Below are 6878 nucleotides of genomic sequence, written 5' to 3' on the forward strand. Positions count from 1 at the left end.
TTCAGACGTTATCATAGTTATTGTGCAATGTTGATCACATGATATTTGAGGATATCAATTTAACATGAGAATCTATAAAAGAATTAATACATGTATATAAAGTTATAAAGCATGAACTTGAATTTTAATTTGAAAATTGATATGGATTGCATTGCAGAATATGTCCGAAAATTGGCAAAGGAGAAAAGACCAAAATGTTAATTGTATTTGAATAGGGAATTTTCCATAGAACATAAGTCAATTGCCATTTTGCTTTCAAATACACTATATAAACGCGACATCGAGCTCAATCAATCCTTATTTAAATTTAAAGATGCAATAGAAGAAGTACTAGCACCATTCCTTTATGATGAATTCTTATGTGTCTCTACAGACAAGGCATCTGATAAGATCAAATGACATATTTATAACGATACAAAAATTAGCAAAACATTTCATGGGATATTCCAAACTACCTAGATGAGAGATACTGACAACGCCATTACAAAATAAACGAAAAACGTCGAAAAAACAAACGAGTTCACAAATAACTTCATAGAAAGTTCAAGACTAAGCAGAACCAACCCCTCCAAAGATTGGAGAGATAAGTACGTCTGCTGCACTAGTGGAACCGTTGTGTTGCTCATTCATAATATACTGTGAAAGTACTTTAATTCGTGGGTATCAATTTTCGTGGTTTCAGAAATATTTACAAGTTCGTGGGTTTTTAAATTCGTGGATTTTATAAGTTTTCTAAAAACAAGTACTTGACAAATTAAAGCCTTTAGGAACGAAGGTTGCAAATACTAATAGTCTGGATTGAAGAAACTTGCAAAGTAAACATTGACCGGTGTAAATCATAGTGACAACACTAATTAACCCAAGATTAAAGACCATCAAAGGTGTTAATTAGGCCATAAACATGTCACCTAAAGATATCAGTAACATAAACAAATTCTATAAACGTATCTTGAATTGTCAAATAATTCTTATCAAAATCCAGCCCAGCATGAAATTATTATTTCCCATATGTACAAGAACTATGAGGATATAAAATGAACACTTTACATACTAGCATATTAATCAAGTTAATACCGGAAATCTGGCTTTCATCGATAAAAAATATTTTTTATGAAAATTAAAAGATCATAAGTTGTGCAGTTTAGGTTATTAAAGATTAAATGGGTATAATCCTGCATGCAGTTGTAGTTCTGTGACTGCTATTAGAGTATTCTCAGATTTGGGGTTATTCAATATATTCTGTAGATCATATCAGTAGTTGAACCTACATGGGGATCATCCCATGTCTTGATTTGGACAATGGTTGTTTTATTTCGTTGGACACTTAAATTCGTGGATAAAGTCATCCACGAAAACCACGAAAATTGGTACCCCACGAATAAAAGTACTTTCACAGTATTCATAATCCATTCCTCAGGTGAAGAAATTATTTCTTGTCTAAAAATTGTATGTATAAAAATGTCAAATGACTTGACAAAATCAAAAACTTGTTTTTTTTAAATTTCTAGTTGATAACGCTACGATAGAATTGGAAACTGAAAGTAATCCTTTACCTAATCAATTGTTCACTCTACTCGCACACAATGATATACGAAATATATCCTTTAACGCAGACTCCAGTAGTGTTTTATGGGAAAAAATATCAAACCGGAATTCTCATTTATAATTTTTTGGCTATTTTGAACAAAACTCTAAGTTTTACTCCTACGTGTACGTACATTCCGATGATTACCAACTACCGGGAAATCCTTTTTGATAAGATCTTGAGATTTGCATCTACGCCTAGTTCAGTGAATGTCAAATGAATTTTATCCTGATTGGTTATATACCGTTTATTCGTGACTCCTTTTTTTTAGACTAATCAACTAAAGAAACGATACAAAGCAGTGCAGTAGTACATTTATACATTTTTGTACAAATAGTTGGTAGCTAAATTGTTGACCAAGTGGTCTGTTGATTACAGAGTAATATCATTTATCGAAATCCCCGACACATCTATTTTGTAATATGAGGACATAAAAATATATTTGATAATTATAGTGTTGCAGTACCCAATACAGAAAACATCGTCCCTGAATTCCAAGTGAACTTGATGCTGAATCACTTGTAACAAAATCGTGTATAATAAAGGCAACAGTGTATACCGCTGTTCGTAATTAATAAATCGATTGAGAAAAAAAAACAAATCCGCGTTATCAACTAAAACTGAGGTAAACACATCAAATATAAGATGAGAACAACGACATAACAGAAACACAACACTAAAATGTACAACAAACAGATACGAACTATAATATAGCAGTGAGCATTTTCAAGACTTGGTCAAGGACATTAAAAAAATGGTAAGTTGAATCTGGTTTTGTGGCTAGCCCAACATCGCACTTGTATGGCAATGTCGAATATATTAACACTAAAATGACACCATTACATGACAAGAATACAGAACAAATAAATGCTAGAACATCCAGGACAGAGGGTACTGCAAATAACAATACAATATAGTAAATTTCGACAACGAAACTACAGAAACACTGATGTGAACAAAATCAAACGACAATGCAACACACAGAGAAACAAACTATACGATAACAATTGCCATTTTACTGACTTGTATAAGACATTTATTTAAGAAAAAAAGTGTTTTTTTTTATAAGAACAAAGAAGTGGTTGAATAATACATGATTGTACTTGGTCCTTAACATTATCATTGCTACTGTGAAAAGCCGCCATGCAAAAACAAAATGACCATGATTCACGTGACAGGGTCATATGCCATCTATGTATGAACATTGTTGTATAAACGTCATAGGCCTTATTAATCAGTACATTCTCAAAAGGAAGTAGCACGACATTTTAAATTTCATTGGGGCACACCCTCATGCCTAGAAGTAGTACATACATCAATATTCTTGCCTAAGATCAGTATATCTGAGTGGTAACATCTCCGTAACTAAACAGTATCTACTACAACCTCTGCCGCTGGAATCTCAGCAGGTTTACATAGAATCGTCGTCCAAGTAAGCCGTAACAGGCTTCGACAACGCACGATTCGACAGAAAGAACTATCTGTTGGATCTAATTTTACCAAGGTATAGATGTACAGACAATAAGGCAAGTGTTCTTTGGTATAATAAATTGAAAGAAATTAATTCCGAATTCGGTTAAGCGGTGAGTTAAGTTTTACTTCTCTAAAGATGTGATTTACGAACCAGCGTCGAGATATCTAAAGCTTTTCACCCACTGTCCTAGTACAGTAGGTTTTAAGATTTCACAGTGGACGCATCATGATGCTAAAAACCATGTCCTAAAGGCTGGAGCAAAACACACATGGGTATTCTTTTTGAAATTTGATTGATTAACGATTGCGCGTCGAATAAATACTTTTTAGCAGGATAATGATTGACCATGAACAGCAATGATATTCGTGCATATGCACAACACAAATGCATTGACAGAAACACAAAATTTGCCGGGTTTGGAACCCATAGATCACGAAATTGACCGCCAGCACCAAACAAATGTAACAGTTTTGCAAATCCTTGTTCATTGCTATGTATGACATTCTTGTATTAGCAAAAAATACATCTGAAATGGATGTTTCAAGGTTCGAGTGGTTCAACACATACAAATACAATATACTCTTATGGAGAGTGACATTCTACTAACTATATCGTCAACTTTTCATTTTTACAGATTCAGATTCAGATTCAATATTTTATTAAAGTCTCACCACATACAACATGATTAAAACAAGATACAATTATAAAATTAATTATACAGTAAACATAGTTAAAACAATTAAATACATGTATGTGCCATTCTTAAAAGAATTATGAGATACTATTAAAATACAAATAATTCTTATTCATTTTATAAAATACTACAAATACAGTAGTTAATGATATAAAATACTGTTTTTCCTTGTTAAAATGTTATTGCAGGTTTTGGCAACAATATTACAAATATTGGTATTTTTAAACATATATATATAAATTTTTCTTCATCAGCCAAGTTTAAAAACATATCATTTTGACACAATATATCAATAAAAAGAGCATGTCTTAGATCTTCATACAAGGGACAATTTAAAAGTACATGTTTTTCTTCCTCTAAAATATTGCAGTTAAAACAGATTCTTTCGTCTAGATTTTTCCTTTCATATCGAGGTCATTCCGATGTATTGCTATCGCCTAAATTTCCATTATGCAAATTAGTTTCGGGGTTTCAACCGGTCTATAAAAATTACAGATCCGCGGACATTATCTAGTGCAAAATAACATTCCATATCGCTTGTTCCAAATTCATTTTTTCAATGGATACTCCTGTTAATATTTTTTGAAAACACAAATTAATAATATGAAAATGTTTTGTTGTTAGATATATTTATAAAAGTATAATTGATAATAGCTATGCACACGTACCAATAAATTGTGTTCAGGCTTGCGGAAGAATATCGAAATAACGTTTTGCGATACTCCCGGCAGAAACCGGTAAATCTGTAATTGGTTTTGCGGGAACATATGAATGGCTTCTCATATCAAATCTTCTAGAAAAATCATTTTTTTTTACAGAAGACAATCACAATGCACTGGAACTGCACTATTATTAGAACAGTAGAATAGAATGCTATACAAATGGATGATAATTATATATACACACAACTGTTATATTAATCAAATATAATAACAAACCAGTGTATACTCTGGGACTATTATGCTAATATAATAATAGTCCCAGAGTATACATTGGTTTGTATCATTACAATATAATAGTTATTACGTTGCGGTCGAATTTCCTGTCATTTTTTCCTCACCCACACACGAAATTTTCTCAGAGAAAAATATATCTCTGTACATTAACCTCAGTTTCGGGTATAGAGATGTGATCTTTTTCTGTGCTTTTGACCATCAACAAGAACTTGCGGTCATCCGATGTCCAGTACTTCAGTACTTTGGTTACTAGATCTTGCCCTGTTGATCATTTTTGTGATTTAAAGTGTTTAGTTTTCTATTATAATTCAAATCATATTAGCCACAACAGAAAAATTAATATCAACTCCGTTTAGTACTGTATATAATTAAGTTTACTTTGTCTTTGTGCAGAAAATTAAATATAATTTGATGTATTATATACTGTAATAATCTGTTATTTCAAAATCAAATGTCAACCTGTTGCACTAAGTGTTTAAATGTAGTGTATTACAGTGACTAAACTTAATAATTGCTGATACATGTAGAATGAATGCTGACATAAAAGAAACAGTACTTAAAACTAATTGAATTATAGAATAAAAGAGATATACGTACAAAGTATTTCAAGTGCTTTCAGCAATGATATATGCTATCTTACGTATTCGTTTTTGAAGAGTTGTCTCATTGGCAATCATACCACATCTTTTTAATACTAGAAACGAGCGTAGGCTGAATGTTATACCGTTAAGATGAAAGGCAGTGTCCGTATCCTGGATTTTCACTTTGCTTCATAAACGTTTTCAATTCTTAATAAATCATGAATCATTTATGAAAATTTACATAATATAAGTAGATGTACAAGTGTAGGAAGAATGTAACTTACTAGATTTCCGTTCAGATAACACATATAACAATAATGAGATGTGGTATGATTGCCGATGATACAATTATCCACAAAAGTGCAAATTAATTGCATATAGTCAAGTATACGGTACGACCTTCAACAATAAGAGAAAGACTCACATGATTTAGTCGTCTGAACAAGACTCCGCCATGGAAAATAAAAAACACCATGAAACAATTCATTTACGAAAACTAAAATGGCATAATGTATAACAATATAATTTACGAAATACAAAAATGACAAACATGAACTAACGACAACCACTGAACTACAGCCTCTTGACTTGGACACAAAGTGACAGGGTTAAACATGTTTGTGAGCGCTCAATCCTCCAATAACCCTGAGACAGTGGTGTTTTGTATTTAGATGTCAGTTCACGTTTCTTTAAATTATACGCCGGCAGTAGTTTAATGTACTTTAGACGGGTTCTACTACTCTCTAATGTTTAGTTAACATGTACATGTACGCTTCTTAATTTATTTGGTCGTTCGCTGTTTTATTTTGAGCATTTTAGTTAGAATTGAACGCAAGTAAATAAATACTAGAATGTTAAAATATCAAAAAAAAAACAATTTATTATAGATCTTGAGGTTATCATTTATATAATACATTTATTCTGGCAAGAGTAGACACCGATGGTTGTTACTGAAAGTATAAGTCGATAGAAACTAACTCATTGACACAAAATCAGATTTTGAAGTAATTTTTTGAGTTATAAGACATTTTTAACTTGGAATGTGTCCTGACTCAAAGCCCAATTGTGGAGTAAAGTTTTTTTTATAAATAGTCGTGTCCATTAAAAAATTACCATGACATTGTCTATAGGTGATTTTATTTCTTATCCGTATATAGATTCTCCTATAGTTCCTTTCTGGAAAAAATAAGATAAAATATAAAAATACTGCGTAAGTTTCCAGTACATCATGCTATCAGTTTTTATGTCACTAATTATTTTTCTGATTTATTTTAATTCGTGTTCTATATTTTTAAGTGTGTATTTGGCAACACTTTTAGGAATTTTGGATCTCAATGCTCTTCAACTTCGTACTTTATTTGGCTTTTTTAACTTTTTTGGATTCGAGCGTCACTGATGAGTCTTTTGTAGACGAAACGCCCGTCTGGCTTATATATAAAATTTAGTCCTGGTATCAATGATGAGTTTATTTGTAATTAATAGGAATTTTTAAGATTTAAATTTTAATAATCTTTACATTTTGAGTTATATAAAGTCACAAATTAAAGTAATCATCGATCTGTTTTCAGTTTTCAACATTTTGGCTGCA

This window comes from Mytilus galloprovincialis, chromosome 7, assembly GCF_965363235.1.
Source record: "Mytilus galloprovincialis chromosome 7, xbMytGall1.hap1.1, whole genome shotgun sequence".
NCBI classification, from domain to species: Eukaryota; Metazoa; Mollusca; class Bivalvia; order Mytilida; family Mytilidae; genus Mytilus; species Mytilus galloprovincialis.